General features: G+C 38.5%; 1 protein-coding gene across 8 annotated transcripts in view; it reads left to right on the top strand.

The window, feature by feature from the left end:
* The window catches only part of tmem74 (transmembrane protein 74), a 108027-nt gene that overhangs the window by 6383 nt on the left and 79256 nt on the right, over nucleotides 1-22388 (top strand). Inside the window, exons 2-5 of one of the 8 annotated variants that reach the window (XM_079625987.1) lie at nucleotides 1023-1127; nucleotides 8054-8115; nucleotides 20596-20683; nucleotides 21638-21741. The gene's annotated coding sequence lies outside the window, so the exon portion shown is untranslated. Of the gene's footprint in view, nucleotides 1-500; nucleotides 518-1022; nucleotides 1128-1839; nucleotides 2042-3345; nucleotides 3379-8053; nucleotides 8116-17943; nucleotides 21742-22388 lie in introns of those variants that run through there. The other 7 variants (XM_079625991.1, XM_079625990.1, XM_079625989.1 and 4 more) reach the window with 7 other exon arrangements.

Raw genomic sequence — 22388 nt, 5'->3', positions numbered from 1 at the left:
AGTGGCTTATTTGATCAAAAATACAGTAAAAACAGTAATATTGTACATTTTAAATATTGCAATGTAAAATAACTGGCTTCTATTTTAATATATTGTACAAGGGAATTTATTTGTGATGACAAAGCTGAATTTCCAGCACCATTACGCCATTCTTTAGTGTTGTTTGTAACAATTTATTAGGTCTTTATTGTCACTTTTGATCAATTTAATCTATTTTTGCTGAATAAAAGTATTAATAAAAGAATGCAGTGTATGAAGCATGCAAATATTCCATTTTGAACATAGCCAGAACAAAGTTATTTTCTGATTAATCCCCTCATTGGTTATTACGGCGATGAATTCCTCCCTGTAACTGTGCCCTGAACAATTTATGTACAACTAAATCAATGGTCATTAATTCCAGTTTACCGTTTAATTGCATTCAGCTGGAGCGTGTCATGTTTTGATGAAGGGGAAAGCATGCTTGGAATATCCACTCTTTCACTCACACTCGCTCAGAAGTATGAAGGTACAGCAGGTGTGTGGCGTGGTGTTGTGTTCGTCTCTCCAGGGGCTCCCTCTGCCTCACACTTTCCACCATACTGGAATTTTACTAAATGCGTCTGTACATTACGCTGCTGTGTTATCGCTCCAGAGGCATCCCTAACTGTCTTTGACACATAACATTTGGGAAAAAAATGCACAGAAAACACGATGAAAGTAAGAGCAGTGTTAGCGTTCATCTGTGCGGATGTGTTTGTGTAAGAACCCGCAACGTGGCTGCATAAAGCTTAGTTTAATTTAGTGAAACTGTAAAAAATCAACTGGAGTCAAATTCAATCTCGGACGGGGCTCTGAGATGTTAAAGAAATCTGCGGCCCCAGACCTCACAATGAGGGATCTATTACACCGACTACCAAAGAAATGTTCTTTTAATTAGCCACATTTATCTTTTTTTCTATGTTTTGACAGAATTTCTTACATAAACATACAGCACAAAGAGAGACAGACACACAAAGCATGCTCATTTTTATGTTTGACAGAGCCACTCGGAACGAAAACAAAGGTGACCTTGCTGTGCCGTTTCAGACCGTAATGGGTTGCTCGGTTTCGTGCGTGAGGTCATGTCAGCAGCACCTGCAAGGACAGTAAGTACATTATAACAGATTAAACGGATGAACCTGAAAGACCCTATGAAGTCAAAAATAGAGTTTGTGTTCATGTGTGTTAAGGGATAGTTCACCCAAAAAATTCTGTCATTATTTACTCACCCTTGTGTCGTTCCAAACCCGTAATACTTTTCGTTCATCTTTGGAACACATGAAGATCTTTTTGATGAAATCTGAGAGGTTTATGCCCCTCCATCATTGACAGCTACTCAACTGACACTTTGATGCTTCAAAATGTTCATGAAGAGATCGTAAAACTTATCCATATGAATTGTGAGGTTTAGTCCAAATTTTCTGAAGAGACTCGATCGCTTAAATGATGAACAGATTGAATTTGAATTGGCTTTTATTCACATACAAACAAACATTGATCAGCGATCATCCATCATTTCGCTGTCAACGGAGGGACAGAAAGCTCTCAGATTTCAGGAAAAAGATCTTGTGTTCTGAAGATAAATAAAAGTCTTACGGGTTTGGAGCGACATGAGGGTGAATAATTAATGACAGAATTTTCATTTTTGGGTGAACTAACCCTTTAACATTGAGGGCATCTCAGTGCTAGTGTATTTCTGTGTGATCTGCATTTCAAATTGTTTATTTTTGTTTGTTTGAGGAACATAATACATAAATACTGATGATGTGACTGATAGTCTTGTTCTGTTTTGGTTTTGTTTGTCATGTTTTTTTGCAGGATGTGTTGTTTTGTCGAATTGGAGCTAAATCAGAAAAACTATTTAGGCCTTGGTCATTGTTTAAATGTTGCATTTCTGTTGTTGCTTCCCATCAATCCTGACCACATGTTACTCATCTTATGACATGGTTATTAGTCACTTCAGTTTCCTCTGTGTCAAATGCACATAAAAAAGACTCAAACTCTCATTTGGAACATAATTTAGAGCTTGCCAATTTTAATTATATAATATTATACAATGTGATTAAATTATATTAAAAATAGTAATGTTGTTAAAGCTGGCTCTGATGTCACATGGCTTATTTGATCACAGGATGAGGGTGACCACAGTTGTGTCTGGATCATGGTCATGAGACCCATATTCTGTCCTGGACGGGTTCTCTATCCATCTGATTAGACACACGTCCTATAGGCTACTAAGATTTTTTCACGGTAACAATTATCACAGTAAGTGGAATAATAACTGGTGATTAGACCTGTTTACACATGCGTTTTGGTCGATCAATACAAATTCCACTTTCAACCACTTCCAGAGGTAGTCGAAAACGCATTAGACTGGATTACTTTAGTAGCGTAGACGCTCGTGGTCGAATGTGTTCTAACAACCGCAAAAGACCGCCTACGGTCCACCTACTGACCTAATGCGTAAACATTATGGGAAGCGCTCTAGCCAGACAGATTTTAAACTTTGGCTGGAGACCCAAGTTTTGTTTGAAGACATAAAACTTACCAAGCACAGTGTTCTTTCAGCATTCCTTGATTTCTAACCCCGTTCGGCGTGGTCTTGCGGCTATCAGACAGAATAACCTCTGGTTGTCTCTGGTTGCGCTCACGTGTAAATTGCGTGATCTTATTTTGTCCATTAGATCGAAAGATCTGGAAAAGCCCATACTTTTACCCGCCCATAGACCCTCCCCTCGAAGAAATCAGGGCAGAAGTGGTTGAAAGGGGACAAAAGAGATGGATTAAAACACCAGGTGTAAACTGGAATGTGTCTCCCTCATCTACTTGTAATCTGATTGACCAAAATGCATTTCAACACCAGGTGTAAACAGGGCCACTGACACCATGACCAGGTTAACAGCTCACTTTACAGTTAATCACGATTAAATAAGTCAGAAGGGTTTTTGTGATCTGAATCAACTGATTCATTTGAAAAGTTATGGAAAGATTTGATCATGAATCTGCTACTTAATCCTCACAAAAAACGATTATATGGTTTCCGAAGACTTTAAATATTTTGAACTTGGTTAAAGTGGTTATTTCAACCAGCTATTTTTGTGTGCAACAGTTCGTAGTCAAGTTGTCTGAAGCTAGGAGGATGTGCAAAAAAAGAGATGGACAGAGATTGAGAGCAGAGAAATGTAGAGAGAGGAAATGAGAGAGAGAGAGTGTGTGTGTGTGTGTGTGTGTGTGCTCCTCCAAACACTTCTCATTTACAATGTACAGGTGTTGCTTGTGGAGTGTGGAATGGTGGTGAGGCCTGTGCCATTCTCTTAGCTGGCCGAGATGGCGTAATGGGAACTGCCAGCTGTGATGGTAATTACAGCACCACTGAAGAAGACGGGGGCTGTTTTTCTTCAGGGGGCTTGCAGCTGAACTGATTTTTCATTTACATGTTTTAAATAAGACGAAGGAGCTCCCAAAATGGGTTTGAGCCGTGCATTAGCGAGAGTGGATGCATGCTATTTTTCAAGTGTTGTTCTTTGTCACCAACTGATTGTTTTAGAGCACCTTATGCTTGGATCTATTAAAGGAATGAGGTCTTGAGGAATGCTCAGGAAACGGATATAAATGCTCGCTACCTCGGCTCAAACATTTCACAAGGGACGCATTGATTAGCCGATAAGGAAATTCTTTATTAGTGGTGTTTGCTAAGGCAAGTACCACCTAGATGCGACCATAATTCATTTTGTGTCATTTGTGCTATAGACATGAATAATACCTCAAATCATTTATTAAGGAGACGTGTGCGATTACCTTTTAAAGCGATGAAAGGGGGGGAAACCCATAGACTTAAATACAGGACATGAGCCATGAATAATGCCCAAAATATTATAGAGACGTGGGGGTGGGGTGATTATTATTTGGCATAGGTTGGCCAGATACATTTTCTGCAAAATGTACACACATGTATCTAATTTTAAAGAAGCTTGGGATATGTATAAACTTACATTACAGTCATTAGTTGTGTTGTGATCGACTGTAGATTGTATAATTTCATAGTCTAAAACTTGACAACTGTATAGCCAGAAAGGTTAAGTTAAAACTTAAAGGATTACTCATGTTGCACCAAATTTGAATACTTTCTTTCACGTGTGGAACATAAAAAATGGGAGTTTTGATAGCTGGTCTCTCTTTTCCATGCAAAAAAAGAGTATTGGATGATAAAGCACCATACAAGAATCATAAACATATTGTGAAAATAGCCTAAATGATTTCTGCACTATATTCAAAGTCTTCTGAAACCATGCAATAGCTTTGTTTGAGGAACAGATAACAGTTCTTGATTTGTGAACAAATTCACAAATTAATTTTTAAATCACTTCACTTCACAAAATCTGGTTCTCGAGTTTGACTCACTGGCACTCACAAGGCACTGGATTTGTGAACCGAATCAACCGAATCATTTAAAAAGATCTGACTCGAAAGATTTGGTCATGAATCTTCTGGTTCTCTTACGAACTTTTGTGAACTTTCTTTTCAACTCCATTTCTCACACTAAAGTATCATATGATTTCAGAAGAAGCACGAGTCGTATGGACCATTTTATGAAACTTTTTTTGTTGTTGTCATTTTGGAGCTTCACAGCCAGGATATTCTTCCAAAAACCTTTGGTGTTCCACTAAGTAAACACAGACATATAGCTTTAAAATGTCATGAGCATTTTTGTATGAACTGTCCCTTTAAGAGAGCACAGGTAATTGTGAAATAAGAAAGTTGCTTGGCTGTGACTTCTGAAACCTTTCAGTAATGGCATTAAGACTATGAGCACTTCATCGGCAGCCGTGCCAAACTAGAGGAGGGGAGAGACCAAGAAGCTGAATGTATTGCAGATGGCACAGCTCTATTCTCTAACCAAACCATCTGGAGTTTACTTAAACTGATGACTTCATTATCAAACACAGGCTCTGTTGCCAAATACTACTTCTGTCATGCTCACACACATGCTGACTGACACACGTTAATGTCGACAGACAGACACACACATTGGCATGATTCAGCGTATGGTACCCATAATAATGGACCGGCTTGAAGACGGGGGCGCTGTGTGAGAGTGTGAGTGTGTTTTTCTGTGAGTATTGGATGAGACTGTGGCATTGGAAATGGTTTAAGCTTTGTAATTTGATGACATAATAGTGTAAAACAGGCTTAAGTGGCCTGACTTCTCACTCAAAGGTCACAGAGAGACCTCCGCTGACCCTGCCTTGTGAGTTTGTGCTTCAGCGTCAGAAGTAATGGTTTGACCTACTGTAATTTGTTTGGGAGGCCTCCTCTGAGACACCTGCAGGAACTGGGTGGGTGCGGGCAAAAGCGGCCAAGTTCTTGCCAATTAAATCATCATGGCACCAATTTTTCCAGCACATGCCCTTCCAGCACTGAAGTGTTGTGGTAATTGATGTTCATGACATCAGAACTGCGTATTTTTGTAACCCGTATTAGATTTGTTGTACATGTGGTTTTGGCTGATATATTTTTTCTCATACAGAGCAGCTACTGACTGAGGACTCTAACCACAAGTTTTTCTGCAGACCTGAATGAAACACAAGTTGTATTTAACAGTTTCTATCTATCTATCTATCTGTCCGTCCGTCCGTCCGTCCATCTTACTGTAACAAGTGGGTAATAAATACTCTTTCACAAGGCAATTGGACCTAAACCTCACAAAAGTACTGCACAAAATGTTCAGCTACACCAAATCTGATGTAAATGTACATTTAGTTGTGAAATAGTTCATAGTGATGCATAGTTTTGTTCTTAAGTCATGTGATTTTTTTTATTCCTGAATGGGTGCGAAATGCGAATAGGCCTTTTACTACAGACTACTTTAAAGGAACATACATACCCTTTTCATCTCTGTGCGTGCCGTATCTCTGTCTGACACACCCACCGCTAGCCTAGCTTAGCACAAAGACTGGAGGTAAACGGCTCCAGCTAGCATACTGCTCACAATAAGTGACAAAAATAATGCCAACATTTTCCTATTTACATGTTGTGATTTGTATAGTCACAGCGTGTACAAATAACAAGGTCACATGAGACACAGCCATCTTCTAACCGTATACGAACTCTCTGCTCCTCACCACAGGGCTTCTCAGGTGCTGTGAGCAAATCACTCCGCAGAAGTAACAGTGCTTCGCCTTTTGAGAATATAGTTCCCAGTATGTATACGGTTAGAAGATGGCTGTGTCTCATGTGACCTTGTTATTTGTACAAGCTGTGACTATACAATTCACAGCATGTAAATAGGAAAATGTTGGCGTTATTTTGTCACTTATTGGGAGCAGTATGATAGCTGGAGCCGTTTACCTCCAGTGTTTGTGCTAAGCTAGGCTAGCGGTGGGTGTGTCAGACAGAGTTACGGCACGTACGGAGATGAAAAGGGTATGTATGGACTTATCTAACTCTGGGGGATATGGGGAATAAGCTAAAGTCCCAAAAAGTTGAAGTTATCTTTTATACTTTAAAACAAGCACACAAAGTGACAGCTGTTACTATCCATTTCTGTGGCACTTTAAACAACACAGATTTGCCCCTCTCTCATGCTTTAATACACTTAAAAATGAAAGTCATGTTTCTAAAGCTTGACCCAAACTGGGCTTATAAAATACACACAAAGCATATCAATAATGTTCGCATTGCGCCTACAAAGCCCGCCTGTGATTTAGTAAATTTTCATTGAGATTACGTTCATATATTATTGTGAGCGCAATTAAAGAGTTCTCCTTCACCATTGTGCTTCTTTTACAGTCCCTCTGTGTAGGGGAGTAGACCCATTTAATTGCGTGTGCACTTGTAACCATTGGCGTAATCATGGAGGTTTTTTATTTGACCGGCGCACCGCACCGGTTTCACACTTTCTCCCCACACGTGTGAGGCCTCCAGGTGTCATGCCCTCCTTCAGCCGCCTTGGACCCGTCACACAAGCCCAACGCAGGAAAGCAACAGTGGAAAGGGAACCCAAAAGGTTCACAGGCCACTTGATTATGGGCTGGCGGACACAGCTGCGGTTTGTGCCACTTCATTAAAACTGTCATCTGCTTCACAACATATAGCAGAGGTACATGACATTATGGGATATGTGCAGTTTCTGTCAGAGGCAAAGCCTTGACGAATGGTGGTGAATGGAACTGAATCCTTAGGCCCACAGACACTGAGATAAGTTGTTACATTTTTTATTTGTAATTGTATAGATACATACATTTCAGTTTTACCTTTTGTGATCACGTTTAAGTACACATTTGAACACGTTTGTGTACTTTAGTGTCTTTTTATTTGTGTGTATTTTAATCTTGGTATGTTTGAAAAATAGTTACAATTCCAAAATTTAAATGTTAAAAAACGTTTACGTTACATTTAAAAAAAAATTACAATTCAAAGCGTAATAAAAGGTAATGTACAAAAATATCAAAACATTGTGTTGGACAAAAATATGAATCCATCCATCCATCCATCCAAAACCGTTGCTGGAGAAATGCATTTGTGTAATTGAACTTTTGCCTCAAAACCTTATACTGAGGTAACTTTCTTGTGTGACAACTAGCCCCAGTCTCTCCTATATGGTTCATTATTGTGGCATGTTATGATTTATATTGCAGTCATCTACTGATATAATGTATTTACTATGGTCGTAATACTCATTTGATTCATGCGATTCATTCACGCTGTACTCTGTAGAATAAGCTTGCGGGGAATGAACCAGGTTGGGTTACGCTGACATTTATAACCATTAAAATGTTGGCCTAGCCAGACTTACATGAAGTCAAACATTTAACACATGTTTTCATAATTCATATTTTTGTATACACAGTTGTGACTGGAATAAACTCTCCAGTTCATGATCACACTGACATCTGTATGCAATTATTAACATTTGAAATAAAATATGAATGAACACAAACCCCTCTAGATTATTTGGTGTATCATGATAACCTGCTAAAAATGCAACTGTGCGATGATGCACAGAATAACTAAATATACTTTTTTTTTTTAGGTAGAGTGCCTGAACTATGGAATCTGACACAGGGGGTCCGTATGTGCCGCAAATGCCCAAAGGTTGTATCAGTTTCTTTACCTAACTAAATATAAGATTGCATTTTGTTTATAAAAGAAAGTGAAGTATTCATAAATGGCATTTGTCTCTGGCTGCTCAAAAGTTTGACTAGAGCTGAACAAAGAGAGCTGTCAACCAGTCAAGGTCGCATTTCATAATTAACTTCTCCTGTGGCATACTGGCCATGTGGCCACACCACAGTGAACATGAACTTCCCTCTTATGGAATCCCATTCCACATCAGAGTAAAAACACACACAAAAAAAGGTAATTTTTTGAGAATGTTTAAGATAAGAAATAAAATCACTTTGTGAGAAATAAGGCCGCAGTTTTGAGATATAACATTTAATAACAACAAATTAAGTTGAAACATTGTCTCAATTGCAGGATCTAAAGTCATGTTGTGGGATATAAAATCACATTATGAGAAAGGAAATTGCAATTGCAAGATTTAGTCGCATTGTTTTACTATTTAGGAATATACAAAGTTATGTCATAAACAAATCTAGATGGCGCAGGTTAATAGGTCCTTAATTCAATCTGTTTGCAATCGCATCATTCTCTATAGGACACAGCTGATTGGTTCTTTCTGTATCAGTAGCCAATGAGCTCGCTGCTCAAATACTTGGTCAACATTTGCTGTAGCAGTTGCTGTGCACCTTCAGAAACCCTCCACCTTCCCCAGCTCCACCTGCATAGATCCGCCAAGACCAAACAAATCAACATTGTCATCATATCCATTACCATGCCAATGGCTTCAATGACGTTAAATCTCACAATCGTGACTTTTTTTTGGAATTTATGTAATTTCATAATTTGTTTCACAAAGTTGCATCTGTAAGATGTCCCATTTCAAGATACTGTTTTTCAAATGACGAATTTGACTAAAATGTAGGCTAAAAAAATCTCACATTTTGAGATGTAAAGTCAATTTGTGAACTATAAACTCTCAATGTAACTTTAAAGGCTCGTACACACCAAGAATGGTAAGTATAACGATAATGATAAACATATAGTTCAAAAAATCGTTCTAAACATAAAAGAATAGCAGAGTCCAAACCATAACTATAACAATAATACCAGAGAAAAGATTGTCATTGGAATCACTTCCACAACATTTTCTTTTTTCCAGCTGATGAACGATAAAAACGATCAGAATCCATCCTGCCTTAAAGAGCTCAAGCTTTAAAGCAGCACACTTAAAATAAAACGAGCGTTATCGTTCATTGGTTTGGGTGCTAGTTATCATTTATGGTTATCTTTATAGTTATTGCTTTTGGTGTCTTAAGTCTTGAAATCTTACGAAAAAAGTTGCAATTGAAATGTTTATCTTCCTGTTATGACTTTAAATCTCACAATAGGGACTTTTTGTTTTCCGTAATTCATTTTGCAAAGTCACAATTATAGGTTTTTAAGTAATTATTGTGTGGAATAAAGTTGCAATTGAGTTATAAAGTCATAACTGCCTTTTTTTAACTAAGGCAGAAAAAGGCTTTCATAGTCTTTTGCTCTATTACTTTTTTCTATTTGAAGAAAACGCTCTATTAGCCTTCCCTGGCAAAGACAGGATTTTTGTCAGAATGGTTTGTTTATATCATCCTCTGAAATCCAACATGCTTGCAACACGAGTCTTAAAAGGATTAAAGTGCTATAGAAAAGATGCATTTGAGTTCTTGTTTGGGTGTGTGGGAGACTATAGTGCATTTAGCCATGTTCTCATTCATACTGTAACAATAACACGTTGTGTTGTGAGTAAATATGACCTTTAGTTAATCCTTATAATGTTTCTAAGAAATAGGATTTTGTGAGCTTGCATTTTTCATGCTGTAAAGTTAATCCCACTCGAATATTATTGAGAATAAGACACAGTGAACCCAGTGGCTTGTTTGTGCAACTTTTTTTGTACTCTGGGTGAAAAGTTCAGTTCCTTATTCCATCTAAACCATGTGGAATCAGAGGGACGCAATAAAGGAAAAGAGTGGATGAATAAGGTAAAAGAGACTACGTGGGGTGACTATTGAGTCCGGCGCTGAGTGATTTTTATCGGCTCTTTCTTTGCCACCCAGGTCTCTCACAAGAACACCCAGACAGGAATTCCAGCGCGGCTTATCAGTGCGCCCCATCTCCGTACAGGAGGAGGGAGTTTGGAGGGTTTGTGTGTCTGGGGGGGTCGTTGTGCAAGCTTGGATTAGGTCGAGAGGAAGCGCGCTGTTGGGGTTAGCGGTTCATTAGTGTTTACTAACAATCGCTGGATGTCAGAAAGGTCTCAAGAGAAGAAAAGATGTTTAGGAGGAGAGATTGGTTTATGGGGTCATGTCTTACAACTTATTACACAAAGAGATAAAGGATTAGCCTCCCTCTCTCTCGCGTACACAAACTCTCTCTCTCTTCTCCGTCGCTCGCTCTGGAACTGATCTGAGCGAGTGACCTAAAGCTTGATAAGGTCAGTGTACCACAGCCGCTCTGTGGTGCTTGCGGAGGGGTTTGACTCTAATGGTCACTAATCCAACTAGCATGCTCTCAAAGCATGTGGCTCACTTTCTCTCTTCAGTGCACAGCTAGCTAGAGGTTAAAACCATTAGGTCTTAAAGATGCCATCATTAAATGTTGCCTATGGTATCATCAATTGTTGCTTATGGCAGATTTAGAAGCTAAGAGGATAATTGCAGAGATATCAATTTTACAGACGGTATTGGTTGCTGCTTCATTTAAAAAAAGCAATGTTGGGTTTCCAAGGTTTATGGGGACTTTCCATCGACAATGATTTCATATACTGTTTCAACTATATTTTATTCCCCAGCACTAACTCTACTCTTAAACCTACCAATCACACAACACGTTCCGCATTTTTTTATAAAAAAAAAAAAACATAAGTTTAATTTATAAGCTGTTTTCCTCATGGGGAAAAACAATGTCCCCACAAGGACAAGGATTTATACTGCCATCTTTGTGGGGAAATTTTGTTCCCGTAATGTAGGGTATACCTGAACCACACACACACACACACATATATGTAACCCCTCGGGCCCTACTCGTCCCGCTCTGTGCGGGCCTCGAACCCGGGTCTCCGGCGTGGGAGGCGGGCGCTCTAAAAATTGCAGTGAGGTTTTCCTCGCACAGCTCTTACTAGCTGGCCTCTGTTACATATATATGCATAAATAGGTAGATGTGTATATATATATTTATATATAAAAAACTCGGTGTCATGAATTTAATTTGCACTATAATTCAGGTCAACCTGAACCCTGATAGAACAGCAGGCCACGGTTAACTTGGTATATTATTCTGAGTCCGCAAACCTGCACCAAATCTCCAGCAAGCTTCATTTAGAAAGCAAATGCAGCATTCTCCATGTGGGGGTTTGGGTAATGCCACCATAAAACTTCTTTATTGCCCAGTTTAAAAGACCATATTTTATACGAACAGCAAATAGGAGCACCTTTCATACTGAAATTGAAAATGCAAGTAATGTTAAGCTTACACATTCATCTCATACTGCTGGACTTCAAAGACAACAGCTGAACTTATCTAATAAAGAAAAAGTTCTGTCAATCTTTTTTTCTAGTGGAGACAGGTGAGAGGTCAAGGATATTTTGTATTGAGGTTGTATTGAAAGGCCTGCTGCGGACTCACGTTTTGAGGGCAATCTTAGTTAAACAAAACACTGCCATCTTTGCCATTGCAGGTTGCAATATTTGAATGGATTTAGCCTTATTGAATGATTTAATCATAATATTGATGTAGTTATTTTTATTTTTAGAAATAGGGGAGCGTGGTTAGTTATCATTTGGGGGATTCGAATTACACACTTTCCTCTAAAAACTAAAATCCTACTATCATATTTTTTTCTACTAAACTACATTTCTGTGCAAAAAAAAATTGGACCAAGCCAAAAATGGCAAAATATTTAGTGGTCTTTTAATGGCCTTAACCATTTTAATAACTAATCACTGGTCAGGAAATGAGCAAGAATTGCACAATTGTTGATAAAATCAAAGACGTGTGTGTAAACTTACAGCTAGACCAAGCCAAAACATGAGCCTGATGGACTTGTTCTCAAGCCACTTCTTGGTTGTCTTTGTGATTTGGGCAAGAGCATTGTCTTGTTGAAAAATAGCATCCGATCATTCCTCGATAACAGCTTTTTAATTTTGAGAAGCAAGCCATTCTGCAATATTCAAAGCATTAAAGGGCACCTATTATGACATTTAAAATGTTCCTAATGTTGTTTAGGGAGTCCCCAACAACAGTTTTACATGCATGCAATGTCAAAAAACACTTTTGTTTTCGTATAATATGCATTTATTTTTACCTGATTTGCTCACCGACTCCCAAATGATTCGTTCAACGACTCATTTTTCCAAACCCCTCCTTTGCGCGATGCTAATCTGCGATTGGTCAGATGACCCAGCAGTGTTTACAGAGATAATACTTATTTTTAACACGGAGTACAATGATGCTTTTATCAATTAAATCGTGTTATAATAATGATTATAGTCCACTGCTTTGTAGTAAAAAACTAAAAATAAGATAAAGAATTTAATGTTATGTTAGCGAGCGTAGCCCAGAGTTCTGTAAAAGCACAATCAGTCTTTGTTTGCATTAGCCCGATGCATAAATATAACGTTTTTACAAAAAAAAAAAATGCAGTTACGTTACTACGAGGTATTACTCTATTCTTTAAGACAACTCCGAAAACAACGACAAACACTTCACATTTCTCAATACAATTGTCATTGAAGACCTAGAAGCTAAACGGTGCTTACACAACAAACAAAATAATTATTAAGCATGCTACATAAAACATAAAAGCAACAATTATTAATAACACTTACAGGTTGTGATACGGAGGAGGAAGCTGATGCAAATACACTAAGAAATGAACCTTCCTTCAATATCAGCCGGCTCGCGAATCCAAGTTTGATTGCATTTAAAAAGCAATCGTCTTCAAAATGGCGCGAACAAAGCACAAGGCTCGGACTATACTTCTGTGGTATAGTTGTATATATGAATTGTAGTCACTTAGTCTTCAAATGCTCCTCCTTGGGCAGATGAAAAAAGTTGGCTTTTGAGTCGCACTTCAGAACACAGCGTCTCGTCGCCATGATATTTTCCCTGGCCTTGGAGCGCAATAAGTGGGCGTATCGTATTCAAATAACTTGACAAGTTGACGTCATCTAGTCAGAGAAAAAGCTTCGGTCTTCAAACGATTCATAAAAATGACTCCGAGTCGACTCTTACTTTTGAAAGACAATAACTTTATATACGGTGCACTTTCATATTTCAAACTTTGCAGGATGTTTTTGATCACTTAGATCTATGTTACACACTACATGAAAGGTAAATTTCAAAATTCCATAATAGGTGCCCTTTAAATGACTTTTCACAGTGAAGCAGCTCACCAATACTTGCAGTGGTTAATAATTGGACCAATAATTTGTGGTTAAGACAATTAAAAGCTTAGTGTTTAGCTTTTTTGGGCTTACGGCCTCCTTGCCCAGGAGTGTAGTGAACACAATAAAACCACACTAGCATACATTCAGACAAGTATTTTTCATAAATGTCCTGTCAGGGCAAGTTGTCACATGTTCTATATGTTATATGTTTATTTATTTTATTGCATGTTGGCTAAAACAATTGTTTGATATTTTTAATTAATTTAATATTTTATATATTACCCTTTTATTTGGTGTTTCCTTCATTGTTAAACATTATCCATTGTGACAACGTGCCCCACTAAAAGCACGTAGTGTATGTTAAATTGTACCTTTTATTTCCTGGGCCTTTTATTTCCACACCTTTAATGCTTGTGCTTAACGGAAATATACCTCCAAAACTAAACTTACCTTAATAAATATTCACTGGAGTAAACAGTGTGATAACTAGCCCCAATCCCCTCAACTTTTTTTCTTCCTACTTAAAGGAGATTTAATTAGTTGTGTTTCTGTCCATGTGTATTGTAGCAAGAGCAAGTCACAGTAAAGCAATAAGCTGATTTCAGAGCGGTAATGGCTTTTGAAGTTATGTATCCTCGCTCATTCTTTTGCTTGCGGTGGACCGTGACCCCGTGCTAAGAGCCTGGATTGTGTATACGTTTGTGCCCGTGTGTTTCAGAGAGTTTGTGTCTGTGTGAGAGTGTTTGTGCACGGAGGAGAGAACAGAAACAGTACAAAGTTGACGGTCAGTGTTTCTGACTTGATAGCCGATTTGCCCTCTTGTTCACCTTTAATCCCTGATGTGACTGACCAGGGAAGGGGTCACAGAATGGTACTGCAGGCTTTAACCCAGATGACTTGATGAACTGTGGAAATCCCATGTAAAATTGTGTCACTCATTGGCAAACACAAGGCATTTCCTCCCCTGGTTAGTCTGAGCCAGGAAGCAGGTATCAGAAAAAGCATGTTGGGGAAACAACAAAATGAAAAATAGAAAACACACAAATAAATTAACTTAGCAAGAACATTTAGAGGAAAAAATAAAGAAAAATGACTGATGTTAAAAGGGTGGTGGTTAAAGGACACAGCTAACAAAAATATGTTCTAAAATATATTACTAACATTCCCATTAAGTTATGAAAATCCAATTTCTGAATGTTCTCTAAAATCTCAAAACGTCCAGTTATTTAAATGTTTCTTATTTATGCGAACGTTAAGGAAACATTCCGTTTTATCATTCTTCAACCATTATTAGAATGTTATTTTTGCATGTTCTCTGAACGTTCTGAAACAAGTATGTTTAAAAAACGTTAGATGAATGTCAAAACTTATTTCAGACAAAAAGCCCCAAATGAAAATGGTCATGGATTTACTCACCCTCATGTTGTTCCAAACCTGTGGCTTTCTTTCTTCTGCAGAACTAAAAAGCACCATTAAAATGTGATAAAAACGGTCCACACTTGTCCGCTACATTCCAAGACTTCTAAAACAGAACAATAGCTTTGTGTGACCAATTGTTTTTTAGCCCTAATTCTTGTCGAAGTGTTCATGAGAGTTCATGACATGAGTAACAATGTCTGATTTGTGAACACAATGTTCCTTTTGAGTGGGATATTTTCAGTGAATTTCAGGATTCGATTCACAATACGATTTCTTGAGTTCAGAACTTAGTAAGTTAGTCATTTAAAATAATGATTTGTTTGTAATGAATCTGTTTGTGAAACAAATCTACTGTATTTCTGTAAGAGTTGCAATATAGTGCACAAGTCATACACACCACTTTTATAAAAATTGTGCAGTATTGTGCTTTTGGATCCTCTTTGAAGCTTGAAAAACTGCATGATCACAAAAAAAAAACAATAAGTGGAATTTTTTTTTTAGTTTTCTACAGAAGAAAGAAAAGCATAATGATGTCAGGGTGAGTAAATTAAAGTTTATTGGTTTGTGATTAGTTTTATTTTATTTTATTGTATTTTTTTATTTTATTATTTTATTTATTTAATTTTATTTATCATACTGAGGTGGAAACGATTACATTCAACAGCATAAAGCAAAGAAGAAAAAGCCTTATTAGCTCAAGGTTCCCCGTTTGATTGTGTGTGTGTGTGTGTGTGTGTGTGTGTGTGTGTGTGTGTGTGTGTGTGTGTGTGTGTGTGTGTGTGTGTGTGTCCTCTTATCAGCCTGAATCACAATAAGACAAATGCTGACATCCTGACGAAATCCAGTGCCTCCCCAAGGTGACAACTCTGCAAATCGCTTTCTGATATAAGCTGTAATAATAACAAATAAAAGTCCAGATTTAAGGATTTTTTTTTCATAGTACAGATAGATTAGATAGATGAGGCCGTATACAGGATTTTAACTGTCCTGTGTGTATCCAGGACTAATAAATTTGTAAAATCTGGACCTGTATCCAGAACTATTCTCTTGGATGTTGTAAATTATATGCTCAATAACAAATTTCACAGAATTTTGCTATTTCACAATCGAGTGGAGGATGTGTTTAAACAGCTGCTGTGAAACTTCAACTGATCACTGTCGACTGTCATGTCACGGGATAGTTAGAGCGTAACATTTAGTGTAATAGAGTCTCAGAAGGACAAGTACAGAAAGTTTTGTAGCCTCAGTGATCATTTAAAGTTTGTGACACTGTACGTCAACACTTTCTGAACGAGAAGTTCATATTTCCAAACAGAAATGTTTTTTTTTTTAACAATTGGGCATGGACTGGGTGAAACATTTTGAGGGTTATGATTTACGGTAACTTTGGAGTCAAACAGATTTGAATAATGACAAAAATAGCACTTGTTTGAACAGCAAAATAAAGCATTTTGAGAACAGTTTAGTTAAAGAATAACAAATGTTAAAGACCATCATAAAACTTGGCTACATTAAAATGTATATCCTGTTATCACTGTGAACACATTTACTCATTATCTGTCTTGGATTACATCTCTAAATTCATGAATACTATGTCACACACACAAACATCGCTGGAGATGTACGATCAAGATAAGATTACCAAAAAGCCCAAATTGGCATGTGGGAAGCATGGAGAGGGTTAGGTGCAAAGAACAGCCTGGCTAAATAAAGCAGCTCCATTAAGGATCGGAGGCAGGAGTGCCCGCTCTTCAAATCTGCCTAATGGGCCGACCAGGACTTTCATGTGATAAATGTTGTTTATATTAGGGCTCAGGCCCCTACATTAGTGTCCTTCAAATGCCTCTTAGTTGAAGCTGGGTGTTTCTAAATACTTGAGGGTCCTCCTATGTAGTGGCTGTAATGGCTGCGTTAGGGCAAGGGAGAACGGAAAGGAATGGTAATTGAGCGGGAGTTGCTGAAGTGGTGGACTGGAAAGTATGTGGCCCTTGTGGTCACCCGTCGGACCAATATGGATCTCACCTGAGTGGGGCTGTTGAGAGCAAACACTGCCCCCTATAGGCCTGGCCATGCTACTGTTTATTGCACTGTGTGTGTGTGTGTGTGTGTGTGTGTGTGTGTGTGTGTGTGTGTGTGTGTGTGTGTGTGTGTGTGTGTATGGTATTCCCTAGTACATTGTGTGGACAAAATGTCCCTACAAGGAAAGTCATTCCAGAATTGTTTTTATCTTGTGGGGACATTTTATGGTTCCCATTTGGAAACAGCTTTTAAGTCATACTAAAGTTATACTCATACTAAAACCTGGAAGCCCTGTGTGTGTGTGTGTGTGTGTGTGTGTGTGTGTGTGTGTGTGTGTGTGTGTGTGTGTGTGTGTGTGCGCGCGCGCTTTCAAAGTGTGGACTCATGACATAATCAAGCCAAAATGTTGTCTTGTCTTTGAATTTTGACTCCTGATTTACATAAAAGAGTCTAAAGTTGTTTGATTATAATGTTGAGGCAAATATTATGCAAATATGCCCCATAATAGAACTAGCTAAACTTATAAAAGAAAATGTATACTAATAGATATTCAAAGACAGATATTTAAAAGGTATAGTTATTCAGCTCTTTTAAAAATAATATTTGTATTTAATATCAATGCCATAGTAATATGACAATGTTAGTGTTATTTTTCTTTAGCAGATTAATATGAATATTTTTAATAGTTGTACTCAATACACAAGATGCGAATTGCTAGGTGTAGAGACTTTTTTTTTTTTAGAGACTGGACTCTGACTTGCAAAACAAGGACTTGGACGCATGTCTGGTGTTGAAGTTCAGCCTCACACTCCGTTCGGTTATGCGAGAGCACAGCTGCATGGCAGCGCTCCTTCAGAGGTCACCTGACACCGCAGCGAGCCGCAGAACAGTATGGATGTGTACACTGATACTATTATGAATCATAAGAGACGCAGCTTTACGCATATTTGACAGCGGGGAAAGCGGTTTTGGATTGAGTATATTGCATTCAGCCGGACTAACAAGGTCTCTTTTGGCCTGTGGTTTTTTAACTCAGGTGAGATTCTCTCTGAACAAACGGAGCTGCTCCGGATGTCACAGAAGCACAATTGAATAAGCAACATGAAGCCATTCCACTCGGCACAGTACACAAATTATTACCTCCCAAACTTAATTCAAGTCATGGTTTTTCCATAGTGGTATGTGACAACAGACTACTCAACACAGTTTCCTAAGAAACAAGCTTGTGGTTTCGTTTGAAAAAAATCTGATTATCTTATAAACCCTTAGGGAGGTACTTGCACACAGAGCCAAAAAGAAAAGGAGGAAAAAAGTGTCGAAAAGACTGACGATGCAGCCCAGGCGAGGAATCGAAACAACACGTGTGGCGCGTAAAAAAGCCTATCACAGTCAATCAGGCGGCTGAGGCTAGTCAGGCAGGAGGGAGGGAAACCTTATCCAACATGAATCTGTCTGAAGAATGAACACGAAGGATGTCACATCTAGCAAGATTTTTTTTTATGTTTTGATACCCCATGCAAAGGCTACATTTCAACCAGGTGGAGGGTGTTTATGTGCCGTGTCAGACAAACAGGAGAGCTCTGGTCCTGCTGGGTTATTAAAAAAGAGTGTTATTCAAATTACAACTGGAAATAATTAGCCTAGAAGAAACTTTGGGAATCAGGTCATTTGGTGAGGCGTACCGTTTCCTGTACACTGCATGCGAGTGTCAGACGTCTGCAATTGACAGTTCTGTTTTAGAGGAAGTAGGATTGCAAAAATCCCAGTGGATATTTAAACTTATCCGTGTGTGTGTGCTTGTGAATAAGCATATGAATGAGAAAAAGAGCCAAAAAGCAGAACCAGGAACAAAGAGAGGTAACTCACTTAAAGGGACAATTCATTCTAAAATTGCTTTTTTTTTTTTTCATTTATTCACTATAGTCAATTCATCTTTATTTATATAGTGCTTTACAACACAAACACATAAAATTATGACCAATGATGCAGACTTCTAACGTCAAATATTAGACAAATTCGAATCTTTATGGCTTTTTTGTTGTTGTTTGTTTGTAAAATCGCTTCGACTGATTTGTTCATGACTGATTCAGTTAAATTACTTTCTCAATGATCCGGTCACAACAGTTAACTGTCTAGTTACTGAAAGATTATATATGACTTAATGAACACATGGACCACTTTTTTGATACTTTTAGGGTAATTTTGCATCCTTTTTGAAGCTTAACAGCCCCAGTCCTTATTCACTTTCATGATATAAGTCATCTTTTGTGTTGCATGGGAGAAAGGAAGTCATATGGGATTGGAATGACGAAAGTGAGTAAATGACAAATTGTCAATTTTAGGTGAATTATTCATTTAATTAAGAGCTGTAAACTATGCTAAACAGGCATAAATTGCTAGGTTTGGCTAATGTCATTCCCTTGTGTGCTGGCAAAGACACGATGTGTTATAATTTAGATTTAGTTATGGCATAAACATATAGAAGTGGGACTAATACAGCAGGGCCATTATAAACAGCCATTCCTTACACAACAATAATATTATGCAAGAATCAAAACTGAAACAAGTGCAGGTAAATCTGTTCAAAATATAAAGTACATTCCAAATGACAGAAAATCAGTCAGAAAAGGCCAATAACTTTCTCTTTCTCACACTTTAGGGCACCATGAATATTATTTCATAAGCTTTTGCCATCCACTGTGAAATAACGGTGCACACGCTGGTCAATTAATGGCCCATTTGGCTCTGTATGACCCTTTGGAGAGCAATAAATGTGTGTCTTTAAATCTATGTACGTGTTGATATTATTTCATATCAGGCCCCTTCCTCTCTGGGCCGTGCAGAAATCCACCAAGCCAAATATTAATGAGTTCCACCTGCAACGCTATACAAGTGTTCAGTGCACATTGGCACTTGTCTAAATGAACGAAACGTTGCATATGACTTGAGTAATGTTACATGAACTACAGAGCGTCTTGTGGAATGCCAATAAGTGTTAGCCTAAGGGTCTCTTCTGCATGTGATGGGGATTTCTCGCCATAAGCAGATCCGACGATTAATCCAACAAACTGTATACATGCAGCTACATAAATCTGAACAGATTAAGAGACCGTTCAGTATGGGCTTTTGTGCAAGTTGAGTAAAGTACCGATTAGCTTTCTAATCTATACCCTTCTCAGCCTCTCCTTTCAGATGGACTCCTGACTGCCAGCTAGACATTTGGATCCTTGAGAAGAAAAAAAAACCTGAAAAAAAATCACAATAAGTGGACGGCAGTCAGCGGTGTCACCAGTGTTGATTTGGCAGTCTTTCCCATAATGCTTTCCCTGAGATTCGTATGAGCTGGTGCTGAAAGACAGACTGTTTATTGCCCTCGTTGAAGGAAGGTTAAGTTACAGCTAAGGCCGTTTCATTAGCATTAATTCACAGTGCAAACCATCCACCCCCAGCAGGACAGTGCTGCTCCTTTAGCCCCCAAGCTGGTATTCCACTGGTCCGTAGGAGGGCGGGCTGTTCAGATTGAGTGAATGCTTGAGATCCTTGGCTGTGGTCCTTCAGGGTCTTTTTTGCATTTAGTAAGTCTTAGGCTCTTAATTGTGTGACTAAACCAATTGTTCTCTTAATTGACGCCACTTAACCTCTTCAACAGGCTCCCCTCAGGTGTGCCACAGGTGACTACCCTGAGTCCCATGCAGAACCTGATGGATAAGAAACAACGCTGAGGATTATGTCGTGAGGTGATGTCATTCCTTGAAACTGTACATTAGTGAGCTTGAATCAACCATTTTTGCTTGGCTCATCTAATCAGACTGGTTGGTTTTGTGCCAGGTCTATAATTATGGATTAACACACTACACCTCTAGTATCAAAGGGATAGTTCAACTAAAAATGAAAATTGTCATCATTTGATGTCATTCCAAACAAGTTTAACTTTCTTATTCTGTTGAACACAAAAGAGGATATTTCTAAATTCAGCCTTTTTTGGGGTTCTACATTCAATGGGGTTCTACATAACTTTCTTCTAGGGAAGAAAGAAATTCATACAGGTTCAGAACAACATGAGGGTGAGCAAATGATGACAGAATTTTCATTTAGGGTGAACTATCCCTGCATAAGTAGTACATAAAATAAGTAACAACCAATTAAAGTTTTTGTGGATTTATTTTATATTATTTTATGTATTGATTTTTACATAGAAATGATATAAGACCTCATCTTACTGGCTGTTGCCATAATAGGCCATAACATGAATTGGCTGCTCGTAAATATGAATATTTGAATATAAACCCGCACACAGGGAAATGACCCCGTGAAATAGCAGAGGTAAAAATTCCCTCCTCAGGATTTATAACTGCTCCGGGTATAGCCAATACTTTTATTGTGGTCTTTCGCCAGATATGGTCAATTGTACACGGACGCCAGGAGCAATGGGGACTATGGGGTTGCAATTGGGAAATGTGGATGTTAAATTTCCATTTATTTTTTTCCCTTTTTTTAACCCTCTGAAGTCATATTATATAGTTGACAAATCTCCACTCGGTTTCTGTTAGTTTCCATCACTTAATGTCACAAAGAGTGCGGCGGAGTGTCTTTGAAGAGCTTGTTCCCTTTAAATCCTCGAGCACCTGTGAAACCGCTTCTTTCGCAGAGTGGCATTTCAACATTAATTCCTCATTTTGATGAATTCACAGGCCCGGAGAATGCTACAGGGTGGAGGAGCCCAAGTAAGAATGTTCCAGAAAGGAACACCCTCCGATGGAACAGGAAAAAAAAAAACTTGCTAGCTCTGGCCAAGGTTTGTTTTCACCTGAAGCAGCCATTTGTCTTGGCGTTTGCCCAGTGCTAAACCACTGTGTATGTTTCTATGGTCTCAGTGGACCTGAGTGTGCACCACAACCACTTAATGTGGTAGGGGAACTGAAGATCTCTGTAATAATCTTGAAATTGTGAAACCACACCGTTTCCTCGCACCAAAGCTAACATGAGAAAAGCACATTTCCCTTAAACTCTAGCCATACAATACTATATGGAGAATGCCAGCTCATCAGCCAAACCTGCAGCTAATCACACTGGGGCATAAAGAGGTACTTGACCTCATTGAGCTTGTGAGGCTTCCAAGAGACTCGGAAAAGTACCAAGCTTTAGATGAGAACATCTTAGATTTGGGCCACTTAGCACTTAAATGCAATGGTGACGGTCACAAGGATGAAGCCCTCAGGGCTGGACCTGATCTCCATGTGGATCTGATAAAATCGAGTGCGAGTTTGAGAGCTAATCTCTTGTCTTGTCGCTCACCTGCATAGCAACGAGGCTGAAGAGGCTGACGCATTCCTCGCGCCTCGTTTAAGAGAACAGGATAGAGTGGGATTAAGGGCTACTTTTGAGACAAGCCATCGCACAACCGCAGAACATAAAAAAAATACTGTCCAGAAAAATATGGAG

This window comes from Phoxinus phoxinus (genome assembly GCF_949152265.1).
Source record: "Phoxinus phoxinus genome assembly, chromosome: 10".
In the NCBI taxonomy this organism is placed as follows: Eukaryota; Metazoa; Chordata; class Actinopteri; order Cypriniformes; family Leuciscidae; genus Phoxinus; species Phoxinus phoxinus.
This window is presented reverse-complemented; position numbering and strand designations above follow the sequence as displayed.